This window comes from Dasypus novemcinctus, chromosome 21, assembly GCF_030445035.2.
Source record: "Dasypus novemcinctus isolate mDasNov1 chromosome 21, mDasNov1.1.hap2, whole genome shotgun sequence".
Taxonomy (NCBI): Eukaryota; Metazoa; Chordata; class Mammalia; order Cingulata; family Dasypodidae; genus Dasypus; species Dasypus novemcinctus.
In genome coordinates this window covers 20,150,294-20,174,492 of record NC_080693.1, presented here as the reverse complement: position 1 = coordinate 20,174,492, position 24,199 = coordinate 20,150,294, and the positions used below count along the sequence as shown (strand labels likewise).

The window sequence follows — 24,199 nt, the reverse complement described above, 5'->3', positions numbered from 1 at the left end:
GTGGAGGTATTTCATCACCAATGACCCTAGGCTTAAAGTGTTTTTTGTTAAGGTATGAAGAAGTCAGTATGTTAAATTATGAGCACATTATTATTATTATTTTTACTTCTGGCTTCTCTTCTGTTCCCAAAATATACCTCATCTTCACACAGGTAGTTTTTATTTCCAAATACACTTAGAGATTAATCCAGAAATAAAACAGGTCAGGCTTTGACACATTTAAGCAAATAATATGTTAGTTTTGTTCTGTGACCTAGATAAAGACTGACATGAAAAGGAGAGGAAAACAGCTACCATCATACCCGCTTAAATGTTTATTTTCTAAATTATAAAATTTTCAGTTACATTCACTCCAGCTCCTAGTACTTAATTATAAAGCTCCCATTTGAATATTTGCTATTTCAATATTTATTAAAATGTGATTGCTTAGTTAATCTTTTGTGATTTAGAGTTTCAGTATTGAGATTTGTGGTCATCAGAAAGTTTAATAATAAACATATTTTATTCTACATTTCCAATCTAAAAATTTATTCATTTTAATAACCTTTCTCTTTGTTCAGGCAACTTGATACAAATGCTCCTCACTTGTTCACTTTGGGAGTATGCATGTGATTAGGCAAAGTAAGCAGTTTATTGTAGCCCAAAGGTCCATATTCTTATCTTGGTCACAGTGGTTTTACCACTGTGGTTTTATTTTGATCCTTGGATTTAAAAGGAATTACAGGGAAGTGGACTTGGCCCAATGGATAGGGTATCCACCTACCACATGGGAGGTCTGCAGTTCAAACCCCCGGCCTCCTTGACCCGTGTGGAGCTGGCCCATGTGCAGTGCTGATGCGCACAAGGAGTGCCCTGCCACGCAGGGGTGCCCCTGAGTAGGGGAGCCACATGCTCAAGGAGTGTGCCCTGTAAGGAGAGCTACCCAGTGCAAAAGAAAGTGCAGCCTGCCCAAGAATGGCGCTGCACACACAGAGAGCTGATGCAGCAAGATGACGCAACAAAAAGAGACACAGATTCCCATGCCACTGACAACAGAAGCAGACAAAGAAGAACACGCAAAAAATGGACACAGAGAACAGACAACTGGGGCGGGGAGGGGAGGGGAGAGAAACAAATAAAAAAAACAAATCTTTAAAAAATAAAATAGAAGGAATTACAAAATATGAACACAATCAATAACTCAAGAGCCCTTTAGATCTCACTTGGGGTACTGATCTGGGGAGCCAAGGTCAAAGAAGCACTTATTTTTTCTACCATTTGGTTACCCTCTTCATCTCATTAGCCCTTTGGTTGCTCTCTCTGTACCCTGTTTTCTTGGGGTACCAATTTGTGCCCCAGGCCACCTCCTCCTCTTCCCTGATTATAGGAACAAGTAGTATCTGGCCTGGAGAGCCAAGAGGGTTGAGGGAGGAGAGGTATGGGAGTGGTTCATCCTGGTCAGGGGGTGGGTAAGAGAAGAAGTGGGGTCCTGCTTAGTGCAGAGGACTATAGTTTGCACATTGCTTAAGGTGCTACATGTAAGGGAACGTGGTTACTGTCATAGGCATAAATTAACCTGCGAGAGGGCATAGGTAGACAAGTTAATTTTGGGTTTCCTGGCCAACTTATGGAGTCCTAGGAGAAAACCCCATGCCCATCTATTACATTAACCCACGATGATGCCCATGGCATGAATATACCTCCCTTTTGTGTGCAATGGCACCCCAACCATACCATACTTCAGGAGACCCCTGAGGTTACAGCTCTCCTCTGCCCACTGTTCTTATTCCATGAGGTTTTTGTTTGCTTGTTTTTTAGGAGGTACTAGGTATTGAACCCTGGACCTCATATATGTGAAGCAGGTGCTCAACCACTGACGTACACCTGCTCCATTGCCCACTCTTCTCACAGACTCCATTCCCACTCCCATTTTCTTAGGTTGAACCATCCTTGCATTCCTATGGTAGACTCCACTTGATCATGGAGTATAATCTTTTTAATGTACAATGGGATTTGTCTTGCTTATATTTTGTTAAGGATTTTTGTACTACTATTTGTAGGGGATATTGGTCTGTAATTTTCTTTTCTTATGGTGTATTTATCTAGCTTTTGACGTCAGGGCAATGTTTGTCAGGGCGATGTTGGCCTCATGGAATGAGTTATGAACTATTTTTAAAGAGAGTAAATTTTTTAATGTATAGTTGATTGATATGCCTGACTCAACTCCTAAGCAAAATGCTGGACAATTTGTGATAGCTTCTTTCAAAATATGATCCTGAAAAACCATTTACTTTGGGAGAAGATTTAAGCCCTATAGGCAACATGAGTGGAGGAGCAGGCTATTGACCAAGGAAGCCTTGAAGAGATTTGTTGATGCATTTAAAATTGGCAAATGTATACACAGTTCCTCCTTTGAAGACTTAGCACTGGGGAGATGCCTGGAAGTTATAAATTAGAGGCGGGAGATTCCAGAGATACCACTAGAAAGGAAACTTTTCACCTCTTTATACCCAAACACCACTTAATCAAAGTTTATCTACCCAAAACCTTTTGGTACTAGAACTATAACTATTATCTTCCTGTAGAGAGTCCCGGATGCCTTTCTGATCTTGCAATTTCTCTTCATTACATTGAACCCTCTAACTGTGTGTAAGTTAGAATACCTTGTTTATCATCATTGCCTGTGTGGTTATTTATACAGATATCGACCTGCCTTACCCGAGAACATATTAATGGAAATAAGTGAAACATACAAAAATGATGATTTAAAAGTAAAATTAGAAAACCCTGAATTAAAAACATAAACGAACAGAGGTAAAATATATGACATTGCTCTGAAGAAGGACTTCTGCCTTTCCAGTCTAGAACACTGGAATCCCATGAAGAATTCTTTCTAAATGTATATTCCATACTAGAAATCTTTCATATGAAGAACTGTAACATAAAGCTTTAAATAAGCTGTGAAGTCTGTTAAAATGTATTTTTGCTACAGTAATATACATATATGTGTGTTTATATATATATGAAGAATTTGTTTTTAAAATGGTGGCCAGGTAGAGGGACTAGAAAAAAGACTTTTTTTTTTTTCTTATTCCTGACCCCATGTGTTATTGTCCCTGAGAAACAAAAAACAGTTAAATTTCTAGAACTGTGCCATGTTAGTAACACAGTAATAAAAAGATCTGCCTTAAGGAAAATTTAAGAAGGAAATATTGTCACTCAGTGTTGTTTGTGAGTTTGTATTTACAGTGTGACATTAATGAAGCAACCCCCCAAAATGGCATATGAATGGTGCTTTTTCTAAAGTGCATTAATAAAACCATATTTGAAATTTAAAAAAAAATCAGGTCACTGGACCTATAAATGTGGGCACCTGATGATAGACCTGGTGAATGTGGATGGCTTTTGACAGGTGACTTTGCAATGACTTTGTGGATAACAAGGAGATGAACTAGATGCTGATATCGTTAGATGGAGTGGTATCTGGTAAGTAGTGTTACATTGTGGGCCATAGACCATCACTGTGCATATGTGTAGCAGGCAGTGTAGGTGCATCTCCAGCGGTCAAGGAATGAGGGATCGGGCACAGCTCTGCAGTCCTCCAGGGTTCCAGAACTCTCTCCCAGGCAAATATAAACTAATGTTAAAATAACTCTTCTTGAGGAAGGGGTGCCTTTTCCACTTGACATAAAAGAACAGACTGGGACAACAGCAAACTGTACTTGGGAAAGTAAACTTGGGCCAAAGTGCAGTAGAGGAAATTTGCCTTGGGAGTAATCGCTCAGGGCGAGGAATCAATGACCATTCGATTCTTCTTCAAAACATGGGCTTTGGGGGGACACATCAGGCCCCGTTTTCACTTCTTCTACTTCCTCTCTGAGCCACACTTTCCTTATTTTAAGAATGAAACTAATTGAGGCCAACTCACTTTTTCTAGGTCTGAAGTTTAAAGGATTTGGGGGTCTGCTTTAAGAAAGAGAATTATCGAAAATTGTTCTTTTGCAAATTTGACAGGAACATCTCTTTGAACACATTGGAGGAGGAGGGTAGAGGGTATAGTGTGAACAAAGCCAAGGAGGTTTGAGAGAGCATAACCAGTTGAGGGAAACAAGCAATTCTGCCTGGTTTCTGAGGTATGGAGGACACAGGGTGTGTGTGCAGCCATGGTGCTCAGCCTTGGCTGAACGTCAGAGTCACCTGGGGAGCTTTACAGACACTGATCCCTGAGTCTGTGGTGCAGCCTGGGCATTTGGATTTTAAAATCTCCTCTGGTGATTCATATGCAACCAAGGCTTAGAACACCAGTAGGGAGCCATGGTTCTCCAACTTAGATTGCTGAGCTCTACCCCCACAGTTTCTGATTAGTAAGTCTGGGATGGGACCCAATAAGTTATGTTCCTAGCAAGTTCTTTGGTGATGCTGATGCTGCAGATCAGCGAACCATACTTTGAGAACCACTGGCTTAGCCAGTCTGGGTAGCATGCAGTGCTCACTAAACCCGAATGCCCATCTCTGAGGACAGAAAAACAAGGCAGAGTCTTAGAATAGGTCTAGAAAAAGCATTATTCCCAGTGTAACAGTAGTTGGGAATTAATGAATATTAAACCCTTAGCAAGTGACAATGAAGTGCAAAATAGTGTGTGGCTATATTCCATTTAACACCCTAACACACGTCATCCTGCAGGCCCACCCAGGCTTCTTATCACCCTCGTCACCCCAGTTGCAGAAAGGCAGAATATTGTCCCAAGACTTGCAGAAGCAGCAGTTCTTACATGCTGAGGTTGGAGGAGAGGGGGATTCTCTGTTTATCCTGTTCAGATCGTTCTCTTTGCCCCAGCCCCCATGTTTCAGCAGCTGCCTATCATGGAAGGGTTGTGAAAATAAATGCTGTGTCTGTGACAAAGAACATTGGAATGCTCCTCCTCCCCAAGCACTGCTGCTGCTGATGGGAGGTTATGCTGTGACTTGGCTTCCCTGTGTCTAACCCTAACCAGTTTTCCTGCCTCCTTGAGAACTGGCCGCTGCTTTCTGCCTTCGTTGACCTCTCCAGACTTCCCTGCTTTCCTCCTCAGCTCTATAGCATCCACCATAGCCCTTGTTCTCTGTTGATAGTTGCTCTTTGTTCCTTCATCATACTCATTTTTTCCTTTATATCTTTGAGCATGGTTATAATAGCTACTTTAAACTCCTTATCTGCTAATTCCAGTATCTTGTTCGTTGCTTGATTAATTTCAATTGATTACCTTTTCTCTTGAATTGGGCTATGCTTTCCTGTTTCTTACATCTAGTAATTTTAGTTTGCATCCTGGGTTTTATGAATGACACATTCTAGCTACTATAGATGCTCTACTATTCTCCTGAAGAATGTTGATTACTTTTTGTTTTATTAGGCAGCCTTGACCATTTGAACTCAAGACTCTGTCTTCCCTTAGTGAGTAGCAGCTGAAATTTCTATTTAGCTTATTTATCCTTAGCTGGGCTTTTTGAGTCTACTCTGTGTGTATTTGTAGTTCAGGGGTCGGCCAGAAATTTGGACAGAGTTTCTATACTAAGATTTGGGGCAACCCTGCTGTGATTCTTTCCTTTTCAGCTCCTGGGCTAGCCTTGGACTCTGTTCTCTGATTCTTCAAGAACAGTATGTTTCTGTCATGCTTTAACTACCCCTTTTTAAGACTAAAATAAATTTTATTTCTGCCCCGCCTCCCCCCGTTCCCCACATTGTCTGTTTTCTCTGTCCATTCACTGTGTGTTCTTCTGTGTCTGTTTGTATTCTCATTAGGCAGCTCCGGGAACTAATCTTGGGAACTTCCGGAGTGGGAAAGAGGCAGTGACTCTCTTGTGCCACCTCAGCTCCCTGTTCTGCTACGTCTTCTAATTTTCTCTCCTCTGTGTCTCTTATTGCATCATCTTGCTGTGCCAGCTCTCAGTGTTGGCTGGCACTCCTGTGCGGGGCGGCATTCCCATGCAGGGCGGCACTCCTGAGCAGGGCCGCATTTCCGTGTGGGCTGGCACTCTGCATGGGCCAGCTCTCCGCGTCGGCCAGCTCTCTGCATGGGCCAGCTTGCTCTCACCAGGAGGCCCTGGGCATTGAACCCTGGACCTCCTATATGGTAGACGGGAGCCCAACTGGTTGAGCCACATTGGCTTCCCTAACTGCTCTTTTATGGTACAGATTCTAGCCTGCCCTTAAGCAAAAAGTGACAAAATGGGAAATGCACACAATTCCCTCCCCTTCTTTCAAGTGTCAAATTATTCCTCTGTAGTTCCTACCTGCTTTGGTCATTCTCCATTGCCTGCAGGTATTTTTATTTTTTTTCTGGAGTTTATAGTTGGTATCTCTGGAGTCTGTCGTTGGTATCTGTGGGAAGGGTGGTCTCACTGGAGTTATTTCACCTTTACCAGAAGTAGAGTTTATGTGGACTTTTACAAGATTTCCCAGCAGTCAGACAACACCAAGTCCCTTCATTCTAGTCCAAGTTCACTCCTAATTAAGGGCTTCTGTTCAGTTCTGAATCTTGTTGGGTCTACCGAAGATACAGGAGATTGCCATCTAAAGAAACCCTCCGTGACTCTCAGAGACACCCCACTTACCCTAAGTTACTGTTCCCTACGACCTAACATTATCATAGCTTTAGCACTCCGATATTCTCTTGTATTTGTTTCCTTGTTAAGCATCCGCCTCTCCCTGCTAGAACATAAACCCCTGAGGGCAAGGTCCTGGCTGTCTTATCACTTTATCCTCTGTACCTCTAAATCTTTGCATAGAATAGGCTCTCAATAAGTACTGATTAACTAAATTGGTTAATGCTTCCTGTAAGTATCTGATGAGTCACAGGATTTTTATCTTTACCTGGGAGGACTGGGGCTGGGATTTGTCACTCCTCATGTAACTGTATTAACAACCACCAATGCCAGATATATAAACTCTCCCTTCTCCCTCCCCAACCCCGCCCCCATACAACACTTAGCTCAGTAATTCTACTGAACCTCTCCTCTCAGTTCAGCAGATGTCCTAACTGCAAGATTTAAGGTTCTCAGGGTGATAGAAAATAAATATAAGACAAAGTTCCTGGATTAAAAAATCTATTTAAGAAAACATGTCTAATGTTATCTTATAATGAGAACTTTTGACCTTGTTTTAAACCTTGGTTTTTCGTCCTTGTTATCAGGGGTCATGTTGTAGGGAGAGAAGTGTTACTTCTGAGGAAATGGATGGATGATATTAAGGACACTTGGAAACTCAACTTATAGGATACAGACTTAGATCCACTTAGATATTAGTTAAAATATTTCCCATTTTTAAAAAATTAACTTTTTAATTTAAGAAACAAATACATAATCACGGTAAATTTTTAACAGTGAAAATTAAAAATTTAAGCATTTCTCTTACTCTAGATCTTCCCACACATCCCTTCCCAGAAACAACCACCTTTAGCAGTTAGCTACAGGGATACCCAAGACACTTCTGCTGCACACACCATTGTGTGTGTCTGTGCTCTTTCCCCCTTTCTGACAAGCGTGTCCACATGTACGTGCTTAAGTATGTCTGTACATACTTAAGTATATTAGCCCATGTAGGGGCATCATTCTTCTTTTTTAGGACTGTGTGGTATTCTGTTACTCAAATGTGTTACAGTGTATTAAACAGTCCCTTTTGGAATAACATTATGCTAAATTTGTGACCAGTTGAGACTGGAAAAATGCCTGTCCAAGGAGTAGAAGTGGAAATTAATTTGTGCATTGTTCCTGGTTACATTTTGAAAATCTGAGATGTCTTCAAATGCCATCGTATCTGTCCTGATGCCATGCATGGTGCTAAATGGAGAAGCAAAGGAGATATTAGAGTTAGTGAAAAGAGCAAGATTTGTTCAACTGGGAACACTTTTATGATGTTTACTTAGTTTCTTTAACTAGGCAGTTAAAATTCATCTTTACTGCACATCAATCATAATGTTGACTTATGCTACAAAGTAGCTTTAAATGATTTTATGTCATTCAGAGCAAAATTTTTCTGGGGCTGGAGAGGAACCAAAACTTCTAAGGGCAGCTTGAGGTTACTTAAAGTTAACCCATTAAGTAACCAGTGCTGACAGAGTGGGTGCAGTGGCAGGCCATGTTATTTTGTTTCACTACTCTCCAAATTACATCCTTTTTAGCTCCACCTGGTATAGCATGGCTTGGTAAATTCTTTAAAATAATAATTAGGGATAATGGTTCAGACTGATTTGCTACAAAGTGGGTTTTGCAATGCGGATTAGCCAGCCAATGAGGACAGCCCAGTGGGGAAGTTGCACCGTATGTCATGCAGGGTACCCCAGCATGCCAATAGCTTGTTTTACCAAATAATTGGAACGGAACAGGAAAGAAAACAAAGAACAGCAACAAACAACCCAGAGGAACACACCTAGGTGTGGAGGAGTGAGTTTCCGTTGGTGATTCTCATTCTTTCTTTTGACTGAGCTTGACCATGTGCTTGGTCTGGGAAACTCTTGAGGTGGGAGGAGAGAGTGTTATTTCATGAAGTAGGGCATAGATATATTTCTGTAACATGTAATATAAATAATAACTTTGGGGGAGTGGATGTAGCTCAAGTGGTTGAGCGCCTGCTTCCCATGTAGGAGGTCCTGGGTTCCATCCCTGGTTCCTAAAAACAAACAAATGAAAAAACCACCTCGGAGGGTGGTATAGCTCAGTGGTTGAGTGCCTGCTTCCTGTGCACAAGGTCCTGGGCTCAGTCCCTGGCCCCTTTACCTCAAAAAACTAATAATAAGGAAGTGGATTTGGCTCTACTTATAGAGCATCCACCTACCACATGGGAGGCCCAGTGTTCAAACCCAGAACCTCCTGACCCGTGTGGTGAGCTGGCCCACGTGCAGTGCTGATGCATGCAAGGAGTACTGTGCCATGCAGGGGTGTCCTCCGTGTAGGAGAACCTCATGCCCAAGGAGTGTGCCCCTCAAGGAGAGCCGCCCCATGCAAAAAAAGCACAGCCTGCCCAGGAGTGGTGCTCCACAGGGAAAGCTGATGTAGCAAGATGACGCAACAAAGAGACAGATTGCTGGACACAGAAGAACACACAGGGAATGGACAGAGAGCAGACAAGGGGGGGCGGGGAAAGAGAAGAGAAAAAAAACCGAATAATAATAACTTTGAATCAAAGGGTAGAAATGCCATTTTTTTTCAAGTTGCCATCTCTCCTGGGACCTTCTTTACTGCCTTGTGTGTGTGTTTGTATGTGTGTCAAGTTCCAGTCTTTGAAATAATTTGTTATTTCTGCACAGTAACACTATGTGCCACTTCAACCATGCTGTCAGCGTCAACCCACTCATTTCTCACTTTTTATTAAATTTGTTGATTGGGTACGAAAAAGTATGCTTCAGATATTCCTGCTAATATATGCTTCCTGTAATTCTTGCCAAAGCCTGCATTTATTTAAGTCAGAAGAGACTTCTGGCAATTGATCGCCGTGTTAATCTTGCACGTTGTTAGCATTTGTGTAAACCTGTGACTCAGCCCTTACACACCTCTGAAATCCCTGGTGTGCCTCATCTTTCCTAGATTCGAAGCACCTTGAAGGCAGAGGCCGTTTCTTACTTGGCGTATCGTATGTTCTCAGAAGGGACACAAAGTCGTTTTTATCAAAATAAATGTTGACTGTATCCTAGCTACAGGACACATTAAAAAAGGATCTTTTATGTCACAATGAGGATGCGTGCTGCGTATTAGAGCTCTTTTCCTGGGGTCTGCGTGTGTGTGCGGGAACGTTTCATAGTCTGCATCGCACGCTGGCTTTTTGGGTGAACAGAGGTATGGAGCCTAACCTTTAGCTTTTCCCTGTGCTTTTCTCTCTGTTCTTTCCAGCCCCCCTCATTACCAGCCTGATCCTGCACCAGTCCGGGAGCCTGGGCTTTGGTGCTTTCCGTGTCTGACACTCTTAAGTGTGTCTCTAACTCAGTTTGGCTTGTTAATCTGAATGTGATGTTCTGTTTCTGTTTGAATGGTGATTGCTACCTGGAACCTGATCTCCCTGCTTCTGACGTGAGTCAAGTAACCTGGTCTTTCCCTCCGAGTTTTGTCCTTTGCTTGGTGTGACTTTAGTATCTTTACCTTGGATGGGTCTGACCCCAATTCATTCTGCTCTTGCTAATCGGTGAGAATTGCCCAAACCCAGTCCTGAACTGGTCCTGACGTTAAGGTCCAACAGTATTTGTTAATTATTGGCTTTCTAAAATACTGATTTCCTTTGGGTCCAAAAGTATGGTGGTGCTTATTATAAAAGATAATGCAGCATTTTCTCATTTGTAACTTTGCTTGCTGTTTTTCAAGCAGCATTTCATGTTGGATGGCTGAGCATGACATAGTTGTCCAGGAAATAGTTGTTGGAGCCAGTGATTCTGTGATGATGATTCAGTTGGTCTGTCATGGAAATGTTCATTTTGTGCAAGACTGAAAAAATGGCTCACAAGAGAGCATTCACATTTTCCTTATGCTTCCATGCAAGGGCACCAGATTCACTTTTTGCCTGCTATGAAAGAAGTTGGTGAGCTTGCCAAGGATGAATGCCACTGACGTGTACAGATTTATCAAGGGATAGATTGAATATAGATAGAGAACAATCGAGTTTTAGAGCCAAGAACACTCAGCATCTTCCCACTAGACTCCATTTCACAGGTAAGGGCATGAGAGCCCAGAGAGAAGAATGAATTGTTCAAGATCCCAGAGCTGGCTGATGAAGAGCCGAGACCACTTTATGTTAATATGTTCACATATATTAATCGTCCATGGGTCATTTCTTTGACCCATGGGAAGTACTTTGCCTTCTCGTGTGTCAGGCTGTTTTCCTTTCCCCTGAATCCACGCGTATCCATGGGTAGAGGTCAGGAGAGGGCCAGGGGCTTTTCATGCTCTGGAGAAGATCTTCCCATCGACCCCCGTCACCACTAGCAGGAGAGAAGGGAGGGCTCCGGGGCTCTAGGAAGAGTCCCCTCCTCCACCCAGCCTGGGAGCCTCTGCCAGCTCCCTGGAACCACTGGGACTTGCTCCTCGTCAAGGGGTCACCCCTAAAGGCCAGGACGAGTGCCCAAAGAGCTGTGCGAGCACAGGGACCAGGCGTTCACTGCCGTGTCCCAGGGGCCGAGGACTGTTCCCAGCACGTGAGAGGGGCTTAGTAAATATTTGGTGAGTGAATGAATGGTTGTCTGGCTAAAGGTGGATGCTCCTTCTAAGCATCCAGAATCCTTCATTTAACAGGAGAGTCTTAAGACCGACGTGAGAATGAGGAAAACCGGATATCATGGCCATGCTTGGTCTTTGGGCAGTTGCATCACCTTTTGTCAACATTTGGGCTCTTCTCTGTAGAATGAGAAGGCTGGGTGCGGTGATCTGTAGAGTCCCTTGTTCTGTACTGTGCAGGCATCACCGTCAAGTGACCCCGGGTGGGTCTGTGGATGTCAGGGTAGCAGAACCTTGACTCCTTGGCTCCCACCTTTTAGGGCTCTTCTGGGCCACTTTTTAGGGCCATGTATGGCCCTAAACCATCTCTCTCCTGCCCTCCCAAGGTCAGTCAGCCCAGTTGGAATTAGCTTGTGTTGCTTATAACAGAAAAATCCCAAAAGATAATGCTTTCAACAAAACAGAAGCCTTGAAAAAGACAGACGTTTATTTTTCATGTACAGAAAGGTCTAGAAGGTAGGCAGTCTCTGCATGGTATGGGGAAATGTATTAGTCAGCCAACGGGGTGCTGATGCAAAATACCAGAAATCGGTTGGCTTTTATAAAGGGTATTTATTTGGGGTAGAAGCTTACAGATACCAAGCCATAAAGCGTAAGTTACTTCCCTCACCAAAGTCTGCTGCTGTGTGTTGGAGCAAGACGGCTGCCAACGTCTGGGAGGGTCCAGGCTTCCTGGGCTCCTCTCTTTCTGGGGCTTGTTTCTCCCTGGGCTCAGTTGCTTTGGTAGCTCCACAAGGCCAGCTGTAGACTCTCAGGCAAATGGCTCCTCTCTCTTCCCACGGCCTCTCCCTTGTCTAATCGAGCCTTCTCTCTGCTTCTCTTTGTGCTTACTTCTCGGGCTCCAGCATTCAAACTACACGCCCATCTCTGCGGTGTGGTTTCTCAGAGTCCCTGCCCACCAAGGGGGCGGGGATGCAACGTCCTACTGATGTGGCCCAATCAAAGCCTTCTTCATTATTTAATCAAGTGTAAGTGAAACCTCCGAATCCAATATAATCTAATATGCCCAGAGGAGCAGACCAGTTTACAAACATAATATCTATTTTTGGAACCCATAAACCATATCAAGCTGCCACAGGAACTCACAGCTTCGTTACAGGCCTTCCCCATAGTGTCCCACCATCCCCAGGCCATCAACCCTACTTTCTAAATAGAAGAAAATATAAGGTGGCTATGTCTCGACTCCTGCATATGAGAAAACTTTTCCAGAAATCAAGTGGTGCATACTTTTGTCTACATCTCGTTGGCCACATCTACGTCAAAGGGGAGCTGGGGCATATAATTTTAATGGAGTAACAAGGTACCCTGCTGAAATTCAATATTTATAAAAGTGGGCTTGCTCCCTTAATTTCTTTCTCCCATCTTTAATTGACTTTGGTTCCAAGAGTATGAAAAGGAGTTGGATATTTGCCCTACTTTGTTCTTTGGAGTAGTTTATAGACGATTGTCATGGGTTGTCCCTTGAATTTAGGTGTAACTTGCTTGTAAGACCTTTTTTTCCTGGGAAATTGATTTGCTTTATCTTATGGAGGGGTCATATTGTGGGGATAGATTTATAATTTTGAAGAAGTATATGTCACCCTTGAGTATTCAGTTTTTAAGATTTTATTTTAAAATCAATTTTGGTAAGTTACATGTTTCTAGAAATTTTAAAAAAGTTTCGTTCACAGTATTTGTTGTTTTTGCCTATGCTTGGTCTTTCTTGATTAGTTTTGCTAGTTTGTCTATTTTATGACTTTTTCAAAGAAGTTATGTATTAGCTTCGGTTAATTCCTCCTAATGTATATATTGTCTTTATGATTTATTTTCTTCTTTGCTATTTGGCTTTTTGTTTTTAGGATTTTGTTTTGTTTTTATTAGAGAAGTTATGGATTTACAGTGTAACAATCATGCATAAAATACAGGGTTCCCATATACCACCCTGTTATTAACACCTTGCATTGGTGTGGAACATTTGTCACAATTGATGAAAGCACAATTTGTAACTGTACTATTAACTATAATCTGTGGTTTAACTTAGGGTTCATTGTGTTGTGCAGTTTCATGAATTTTTCAAAAAAAATTTTTTTCCAGCACCACCTAAGCAACCTAATAACATATACCTTTTAACCACATTCAGATAGACAATTCAGTGCTGTTAATTACGTTCACAGTTTGTGCCACCATCACCACCATCCATTACCAAAATTTTTCCTTTGTCCCAAATAGAGTATTTGTTTTTTTTTTTTTAAGGGAGAAACTAATAGAGATTCCAAAGTTGGGTTTAATTTTTTTTTTAGGGGGAAAAAAACTGTACTACAAAACAGAGAAAAATATCCTGCATCTGAAGGAGAATGTTGCTTCGTCTGGTAGGTAGTTTCAGGCACCGACTGTGTTCACAGCAGCGTGTGAAGCCCCAGTGGACCTAGAGGCGGTGGAAAAGCCCAGGGAGCTGTCGCAGGGTGGGGGCAGATGAGATGAGACTGTTGACAGAGAGTAGAGCAGGATGAAAATTGAACGAATGTTGAGAAAATGGAGGTGTGCGTGGCTCATGCGAAAAGTTTGGCAAAAACAGAACAGAACTATGTAAATGCGAGGCAGGGATTCGGCGGTGGCGGGGAGGATGTTACGGCATGTGAGGAAGAACCAGCTGGCTCAAAGCAGCAGGCCAGCACCGGGGGCCATGCCAAGAACTGCTTTTCTCCATGACCCTTCCATCCCTCGTGTCAGTCAAATGTTCTCAGTTTCCCAAATCCCCTGTGTATAAAATTCCCCCGAGACAAGGCAGAGCATCAGCTCGGCTTTCCTCGGTTATCCTCGGTTATCGACCGCGAACCTGTTCTCCTGCTCACCTGAGCTGCCACACCTGAGCGTTGTGCAGCCCGCTCTTCTCTTCTCTTCTCTCCGGCGGCCCTGCCTCCCACTGCCTGCTCCCCGCCCACATCTTGTCCTAATTGCCGTGTTTCCATGTGTCCTGGTCCCGGCTCATCCTTGCCTGACTTCTCCTTCCTTGGGCCACTGTTTCCCTCTGGTCTGTAACAGTCATGCCTCAGGTTCCCGAAAGCCTGCCACCCTCCTGGCACTCTTGGGGCTGCTCTATGGCTTGGCATGGCAGGGAGCAGAATGGAGAGGTGGCACGCCCTCTGAGCGCAGCAAGGGTGAGAGGCTGGGTTTAGAAGCCAGCGTGTCACAGTGGCGACAAGCAGGCAGGCAGGAGCTTTTACCAGATGGCCTCGGTCCAGATGGAGAGTGGCAGGGGAGGACGGGGGCTTGCAGAAGGAGGCGGAGGCTTCAAACAGCTTCCTGCAGGCAGAGCGTGCGAGGAGAATTAGCACTGCTGGCTGATCAGGAGCAGGGGGAAGTCAGCATTTCTCTTTGCCCATAGCTCACTGTACCCCTGCATGGGAGTTTAGGAAGCAAATGTCTGGGGGTAGAGAGACCTGGGAGGGAGTTGACGGTAATGGGACCCACCCGGGATATTACAGAAGGATGTTTGGTGAGCCTGGCTTCTTATTTTGCTTGCCCAAGGTGAAGTCCTCCCTACTTGCAGGAAGCCCCAAGGGGGAAGTTAGACCCCCAAGCCCGTGATGCTCCAGCATAATGATCTTTGCCAAACTGCCATTAACAAGCCAGATCTCCTGACTCATCACTCAAATGCTGGGTACTTATTATGTCCCAAGCACCATCTTGCTTTTTTATTGTCTGCAAGTTAAATAGTGGTTAAGCATCATCTCCCAGGTGTCCTGTTGCAGCTGTTGATATCCCAGTTAGCTACAGAGCATAGGAGAGACCAAGGAGGCTAGACTGTTTCTAGAGGGGTTGGGGTGGGGGGCGTGACATTTTGGAGTTGAGAGGTGAGAGGAGCAGTGTTGGATGGCAACTCTGATTAAACCAGACGAAGAGGGACCAACCAGTCGGACTCCACTGTTCGCATAATTTTAACATAATGACTTTTAAGTCCTCCACAATCCTACCAGTAGGGCTGCTGCCTCATTTTCCCTTCAGGAGAGGGAGGGTTCCTAGGATAAAGTCTTAGTTTGCCAGAGCTGATATGACCAATATCACGTGGTGTGTTGGCTTAACACGAATTTGTCGGCTGGTGGTTTAAAGGCTAGACGTCCATCATCCAGGTATGAGCAGGGCTCGCTTTCTCCAGGGTCTGCGTGTTATGGTGATTCCTGTCCACCTGGGTTCACACCCAGAGGAATGCAGATTAGGACTTGAACCTGTCTTTTCTGGGTGATTGAAATCATTGTTGTATTCTGAGAGTGATGCCTTTATGCCGTCATTCAGAATTTATTAGCTCATACAGCAATGAATTTTTTCTGGTGATTAAAGTCTAGTGTTCATCTTTGAGAAACTGTAAAACCCAGAAGGGTATGACGACTACATGTCACTCAGTCCAATTATCAGTTTGTTTCCATCAATAACAATTTTGGTATGTTTTATTTTATTCCAGTTTTTTCCCCTAAATATGTATGTACGTGCATGTGATTTTTTTTTTTAAAACAAAGTCGTGGTAATACCGTCTACAGATCATTACATAAGGTTTTTCTATTTGATAATATGATGATAACATATATACAAAGATAAACATACAACATGTGGTTGGGTCCATTGTTTTTATCAGTGAAACACTAGAAAACAAATATCTCTCTGAAAAGGATTAAATACATGGTGATGCAATCAGTGGTATCCAGTAATGCAGCTGGTAAAGAAAGTGAGGTAGACCTATATATAGATGCATTGAAAGAGCTCTAAGAAAGGCTGTGTGGCAGAAAGCAAGGCACAGAGTAGTGAAGACAGTATCAGGTCAATTATGTAAAAAGAAATAATGTGTCTGTGTACATGCATATATATGTGTATTGTCTGTATATGTATGTATATAGGATATAGAAAAAGAGTAAGAAGGGTAGACGTTAGGGATGGTCTGGGGAAGAGGCTTGTGGTTAAGCAGCAAGGGATCAGCTCAGCATCAGTCTTTTACATTTTACCATATATTTTAAAACTAGAAGAGAAATTAGTCCTTCACTGTGTATGTTGCACGTATTTTCTCCTGTCATTTGTCATGTATTATGTCTTTTGTAACGTAGGAGTTTTAAGAAATCTGTGTTGTGAAGTCTTGCCTATTTTCATTATGATTTCTGAATTTGGATCCTGCCTGGAAAGGCCTATCTCAACATATGATTATAAATTGTCTTCATTTTTATGATTTTATTTTTTACAACTATTTAATCCATGGGATATTTCTTTTTCCATGTGGTCCAAGGGATGGAATATTTCCGAGTAGATATTGAATTGTTCCAACCCCATTTATTGAATAATCAATTGAGCCAATTTTGTGCATTGTCAATCCCATATGTGCTTGGACTGCTTATTAACATTTGTTTAAAATTGGGGGTCTCTGTGCTCAGAAGGCCGATTCAGGGGCCCTTCGATGCTGAAGACTTGGGAAACGCTTGTGTGAGGCAGTATCTAACATAGTCCTAGCAAGCCCAATGGGACTTTATTAAATAGAAGCTATTTTCACTCTTAACACAGAAATATAAGTGACAGTGTGCAGATATAATAAGGCTTTGAAGAGAGAGAATGCATGTGTATAAATAGACCTTACTTGTGGTGGAGCTCTGGGCGCGACCCTAGATTGCAAGAGGCAAATCAAAACAAAAATCCCCCACGCTGCATTAGGAAAAGGTTAGCTTACTGTAAGGCCCAGCAGGCCAGCTCCAAGATGCCAAATCCTGAGTGTCGCCAGGTGTCACAGCAACGGGAGATGAGCCATTGGGAGCCAAAGCTGCTCTGCTTCCCCGAGAATCCACCCTCCCTGCCACCCCGGCCTTCTCTGTCCTCACCGCTTCCATCCCTGCACGTAAGCCTTACAGCCCTGCCCCAGTGGACTGTCCTCTCCCGTTGTAAAACCCATGAGGATCTTAATTGGCCATCTATCCTCCCAGACTAGTTGAATTCGGGCTGCAGGGATTGGATTGTCACATTGTACGCTGGGTGACTGCTTCCAGAGATTTTAGGGCAGATGGAACTAGGAATCTGTTGGGCAGATACAGGCACACTCTTCTGCCCTGCAGGTAGCCTGAGAGCTATGATTTTCTGCTATTTTTAAAAAGTAGTAAGCCTATATTTAGAAATCCATCCAGAGCTAGCCCTAAGCAATTGTGAAGTGGGTGAAGTTTATTTTTGCACTCTCCTCCTCACTATCTTCCACTATGGAAGTTTTTATTTGGAAGGTGCCTTGGGAGATTGCCAACATCGCAGAACTTCTTAAAACTGTTCTGTCTCAGGGGTTAAGCAAGGAGGCTTTGGGTTTGACTGGGTTCATAATTTGCCTGGTGGTGTTGGGCAAATTAACGTAAGCTCAGTAAACCTCAATTTCCCTATCGATTTGATGATGTTATTAATAGTCCTTACCTTTTGGGGTAGTCCTGAAAGTTAGATGAATGTCAAGTTTTAATACTCTGATCAGATGCTTGTTTGTTTTGGTGGCTTCCAGCCAATGCTTCTCATGACAATGCGTTTTTTGGTCCATTTTCTACGGAGCCCTGTGCCTTCCACAGATTTTGAAATTTGCTTTCTGTAATTTGCATTCTGAAAATAACATACAGTTAGAAAGATAATGAATATACTTTTTTCAAGCATATCCTACTTCACCCACTTCTTATCAAAAAATTGCCTTGCTCCTCTGAACCTCATGCCATATGGCTACTTAAGGGGAGAGCCACGTTTAAATCCTAATGCAGACCACAACCCTTTGTAATCTGCTTCTCGCCCTTTTTAATCCCCTTCCTGCCCCTTCTCATGGACGCTTGCTCTTATGCCAGGATCTGATTAAATCCTCATGCACAGGCCCAAGTGGCAGATGAAGTCTAATCAAGGATAAAGTGTTTTATTTTTTAATGGTCAAATAACTTATATTTGGAATTAGCCAGCTGGATGCAGTTTAGGTGATCCCGGTTTCGTTAGCAGCTTTCAGAGCACCGTAGGCAGGAGGCAGTGGAACACACTCCTCCTCCACCAGGCCTGTTGACCTTGGCCACGCCAAGGTCGTGGAGCTTCTTCACAGCCAGTTTGATCTGGTGCTTGTTGGCCTTGACATCCACAGTGAGGACGGATGTGTTTCTTGTCTTCCCTCTTCTGTGTGGCTGACCCTGTGGTCAGGGGGAACTTGATGGCATAGTGGCCAACATTGTTTCTCCCGGGGGCGCTCTTCCGAGGCTGTTTGGGCTGTCTTCCGAGCATCTTAGGCTGCTGGAAGGTGGGTGACGTTCTGATCTTCTGGGGTTTTTTGTGGCTGTGGACGCCTTTCAGTACTGCCTCGCTGGGTTTCAAAACCTTTGCTTTGGCTTCGGTTTTGGGAGGTGCAGGGGCTTCCTTCTTAGCTTTCGGCGCCATCTTCATGGAAAGGAAGGATAAAGTGTTAACCTACCAAAGGATTGAATGTTTAATTGCGGTAGTTTAGTTATCACTTCCTGACATTGCGAGGGGGCAGGAACGAACTACCGAAAATCCTCAAGTCAACACCTCACTTGGGCACAGGAACTTGAGAAAATGTGAATATAGCCCCATCAGAAAAGGAAACTTTATCCTTCTTCCCCATCTTAAAAAAAAAAAGTAATGTTACAAAATTTGCCATGTTAGCCTTTTTTAACTGTATAATTCAGGGGCATTAATTACATTCACAGGGTTGTGCTATTATCATCACCTTGCATATAAAATTTTTCCATCATCCAAAACAAGAACTCTACACATTAAGCTATAACTTCCTACCCCTCTCCCCCTACTGGCCCCAGACCCTGATATCATGTAGTCTACTTTCTGTCTCTATGAATTTGCTTATTCAAGATATTTCATATATGTGGAGTTGTGCAATATGTATCTTTCTGTGTCTGGCTTATTTCACTTAGTGTAAGTTTTTAAGGCTCATCCATGTTGTAGCATTTATCAGAACATTGTTCTTTTCTATGGATGAATATTATTCCATTGTGTGACTATATACCACACTGAGTTTATCCTTTCATCTGTTGATGGACACTTGGGTTAATTCCATCTCGTTCTTTTACTTGGTTCTGTATTGCTCAGACCCTAAATATATCACTTGGGTTCATGTCTGCCGACAAACTTGACTTGCTTTCGTTGTTCGTTGTATTTCTTTCCAAAGGGGACTTAAGGTAGATTTATTTAGTAAGTATCACCAGGTCTTGTGGCAGATGATATCCGATTTTGGACAAGGTTTGCTTTTGGAGCTAGGGTCACTGTGATAAGGTCACTGTGTCACTGGCCTTCTGGGTTGGGGATTTGCTGCCACTTCAACTGTTTGTCTTTTTGTTACTAACATTACTTATCCTTGGGACCTGGTAGGTTCCTGCTCGTATGTATTTTGAGATGCCATCATTTATTCCAGCTTGGAAGGAGGAACAGTGCTAAGTCTTATGCCAAATGTATAGGCACAGAAATCCTATGGAATGGTCAGTTCTGACCAATTCTGCTAGTCTAAAAGCACCCATGTCAGCCAAATACAGAGATCATGTGTGCGGGGGCCATATCCAGTTCCCTTCCTTTAACTGCTCTGTCCTCCGTGAGCTGTGATGGGACTGAAATCTCCTATCCAGACCTAGCCATCTGAAATCTCCTATCCAGACCTAGCCATCGACTGTCACCTCCAGTGCCGAGAGGGCATTGGGCAGGAGGTCAGGCCTGGAAAACCAGCCCATTGCTGGCCAGGGATGGTGACGAGGTTGGCTGGTCTTTAGACAAACACGGATTCCTTTTCTACCCAGAGCATCAGACTCAGACTAAAGCAGCCCTCCTGCATCCTTTTTCCATCAGTCTGATCTTGGCCTTTTGGGTTTTACCAGGGAAGTAGCAAAGAAGGGCAAGTTGGGATGAACAAAGATAGAGAACATCAAGGGATAGAGCTTCTTTTACATCCTCGAATGGACGATCTGCCTTCCTCTTGCAGGCCTAAATCCAGTATCCCATCAGGTCTACTCAGAGACAGAGATCATATCCTCATCCTCACTTTGATTAAAATTCCGAGGTTGCTTTACAATACCCATATTTTGGATTAGAACCCAGAGCCTGTGGTTGTTCCCTGACTCTTCTCTGCTGTTCTCTCAGTACCTGCTGAGATTTCCCATTGTTCCTTTTCTCATTGAGCCCAACCTACTATCGTCTACATTTTCCAGTTTGTGCAGTATTATATGGCTATTTTTCCCTTCTCTTCCCTCCAGTTTACACTTTAAAGATTTCTGATTGGGTTAACAAGCTTCCTGATAAATGAATTCTCTCTAGCGTTTGCAAAATAAACTCTTGTCACTTGTCAAAAGACTTTCCAGTTATTCAACGCTATCCAAGCATGAGCCTGTTGTCTTCTTTCTTGCAAAAATGTGACCTCTGGAGAAAAGCAACATCGGAATGTTATACCTGTAGCCTAAGTTTTCTTTCCAGCACTTCCAGTATCTTAGTGATCTGGTCAGGGTTTCTCTGGCCCCACCCCCGTTTGTCCTCATGTAGACTGGATATCTTCTTCTTTTTCTTGTTTATTTTCCATCCCCCTTTCTTCTGGTTGCAACCCTCTGATTTTCTTCAAGGAACTGTGTGTTCTCCACTCTTAGTCCACACGTGGTATAAGTGGGCCTCATCTCATCCTCAAATTTAGGGGTGGGAGGTGATGTGGGTCTGGCCAGAATCATTTTTCAGGCACAGCAGGTGAATCAAACTGAGCCAGTGAATCCTGTTGCTGCTGTAATAAATGACCACAAAGGTAGTGGCTTTTAAAGCAACAGAAATTTATCATCTTACAGCTCTAGAGGCTAGACTTCTGACACGGGTCTCACTGGGCTGAAATTAAGGTGTCAGCAGGTCTGCATTCCTTTCTGGAGCCTCTGTGGGGAATGAGTTTCCTTGCCTCTTCTAGCTTCCAGAGGGCGCCCACATTTCCTTAGGCTCCCTTGCTCGGGCGGCAAAGCCAGTGGGTTGAGTCCTTCTCACATCATGTTACTCTGAGCTCCTTCTGTAGTCACATCTCCCTCTTAGTTCTTTTTCTGCCTCCTGTCCCACCTTTAAAGACACTTGAATTACAGTGGGTCCACTTAGATAATCCAAGGTAATTTTCTCATCTCAGCATCCTTAATTACATTGCAAAGTTCTTTCTGCCATGTACGGTAGCAGAGAAACAGGCTCTGGGGATTGGGAGGGAGACATCTTTGGGAGGATCCATTGTTCTGTCACCCAGCTGGTGAGATCCGTTAATGGGACTTTGGCTGGGAATGTTGAAGAACAATCTCTTTCTGTTGGGATTTCTGAGAAGACAGCCTTTAAACATGGAGCTGCTGGCAGCCGTATTGTAACTCTGAGGGGATGGTCTGCCAAAGAATGGAGCCCACACAAAAGAACGCAGACCTAAGACATGTGGGGAATGAGGCCACGTCTTGATGATGTTGGTGGAACCACTGAAGCCCCCTCTAACGTCAGGCTTTTCAGTCTTTGAGTCAATCAACTAACGGCAACCTTCACTGGTAACGAGGATCACATCTATGGGGCATGGTGAAGCCAACTTTTATTTCTCTTTAGAGTATAGGGTATAGCTTTATATTGAGGATATCTCCATTTATATGTCATGAGTAGAATTTCATCAGGGCATATTGTTCCAGTGATGGAAATTATATTTCTTCTTTTCCCCTGGATCCTAATTTCTCACTTTCCCATTAACTGCTTAAATTCTCATCAGTTCATTCATCAGTGAAATGATGGGGTTGGGTGGATGGTGTGTTTTTGGTATCTACTTATGAATATTCATGAAGCTTCTGCTGAATGATTGAACTGTCAGGATCCTTTTAAAGGTCATTGAGCCTAATTTCCTCATTTAACAGATGAGGGAACTGAGGCCCACGGAAACTAACAGCTTCACTTGAGAGTGGACAGCTTGTTTGAAAAAGCCCAGTGAGAACTAAGGACTTCTCTTTGCTAATCCCATTACAACCACATTTCTGAAATTCTTTAACCTAGTTAAGTGGATTCACCTAAGAGTATTTTTTCCTGAAATTTATAAATTCTCATGTCGTTCACTGAGATAACTCAAGATATTTGAAAGTCTCAATCTGAAAACTGACATAACATTTAGCTTGTCTTCGTTAGCTAAATGTATTTTTATAAAATAAAGTTATTGTATTATGCTAATTTCCTCCCATTTTACCTCTGACAGTTGTCTGAGTACCAAGGTAGATGTTTCTAGAATCTTCTCAAAGCCATCCTTAAGATGAAGGGAAGATTTAGAGACAGCACTGAATCCTTGAAAACTATGAAAATTCCACATCAAAGTATAAATCCTGGAGGATTCTAGGGAGATCGTGGTCTGAGTGCATGTTTCCTAATTTCCTCTGGAGAAGCACAGTGGCTGTTTTGGTTCTTGTGCCTTGTAACAGACCATCCCAAAGCTGGTGTCTTAAAATAGCAGTAACATTTATTTTCCTCATGAACCTATTGTTTGGGCAGAGAGCTATAATAGTTCACACACAGAGGCTGGAATCATCAGAAGACTTGCTTACTCACCTGTCAGTCTGTGCTGGATGTCACCTGGGAACTTAGCTGAAGCTGTTGGCTACAATACCCATACATGGCCAATCCATACAAGGCTTCCTCACAACATGGCAGTTGGATTCTAGGAATACCTATCACCTAGACTGGGTTGTCATTTCTGTCACAGATTCAAGGGTAGGATTATAGACTTGCCCCACTGATGGAGCAGTGAAAAGGCACCGTTAGGGTATGTGGGACTGGAAACACTGCTGGGGCCATTTTGGAAAATGCAGTCTGCCATAGGTGCAGCTTCAAAGGTTGTGTCTGAGTCCCAGAGTTCACCTTGGACATCTCGAGATGTTCTGAACCCAAACTCTAAACCAGAAAATACAGCTCCTGTTGAAGTAGACCTGAACAAAGAAATGGAAGGAGACTTATAAAATGCAATAGATTGTCAGTTTAATGCATAAATAAATAAAGACTGATAGCATTATTTGCACATTTTGAAAACTATTTGCAGAAAAACTTTTTTTAAAATGAGCACTGCTGAGAACATAATTACTATTTTGGAAGATCAAGGGAAACAAATTCCTTACCCCACAGAACAAAAACTTTTAGAGGTAGAAAACTTAGAGGAAAAGGCAGAAAACTCAGAGGACAGAATTTGGAGACTTAACATGAAGGGTAAGTGTACCTGCGGGAGAAAAAGAACCACACAGAAGAGGAGTAAAAGTTAAAGAGTAGAAGAAAAGTTCTCTGACTTGAAGTTGGGCAGGGTTAATTAATATTTGGAGCTACCTGCCTGGACAAAAAAATTCCTGGCAAAATTCTAGGATTCTATGGATGAATAGAAAATTTTACACATCTGGACAGGCAAAACTAGAAGAATTAGACTAGCATCAGACTTAACCAGCTGCACTGGAAGACAAAAGAAGACTGTAGAGCAATGTCTATAAACTTTTGGGACAAAAGGTTGTGATCAAAATACCTATATCAAGCCCAATTAGCTTTTATTTGCAAAGTTATCACATTAAAACTTTGGAGTTCATTACTTATAACTTATTACTCATTGAGGGCCTGGGAGCTGGGGATGGGAGAGGAACACTGGAGGGAAAAAACGTATTCTACATATCTCTTCTCATAGAACAGGGAAGGAGTAAGTAAATCAGCTTGGTGGGAGGACATAATTATCTATTACTGTTATATTAATAGGGAAAGATCAGTTTAATTATGATGTTACTGGAGGGTCTTCTATGAATCAAATTGGGGTTCGTATCTCCTCTCCTGGGTAACTAAAGTTGATTTTCAGCATGTAAGTTGCAGGTCTACCTCTTATTATATATGTTAGCTTTTTTTTTTTTTTTTTAAACCTCAGGCAAACTGAGATTCTACAAACTTTCTTTGCTTGGAAAAATTGTCCCCCAAAGACCCTAACCTCAACAGCTTCCTCACTATCCTTGTATTTGTGCCCTGCAGCTTC

At 42.9% G+C, this 24,199-nt stretch overlaps 1 protein-coding gene and 1 pseudogene across 4 annotated transcripts in view; both read left to right on the top strand.

The window, feature by feature from the left end:
- The window catches only part of ARHGAP44 (Rho GTPase activating protein 44), a 205,449-nt gene that overhangs the window by 48,048 nt on the left and 133,202 nt on the right, over positions 1-24,199 (top strand). The window lies entirely within an intron of this gene.
- Positions 2,215-2,783, top strand: LOC139437195 (glycoprotein-N-acetylgalactosamine 3-beta-galactosyltransferase 1 pseudogene; annotated as a pseudogene).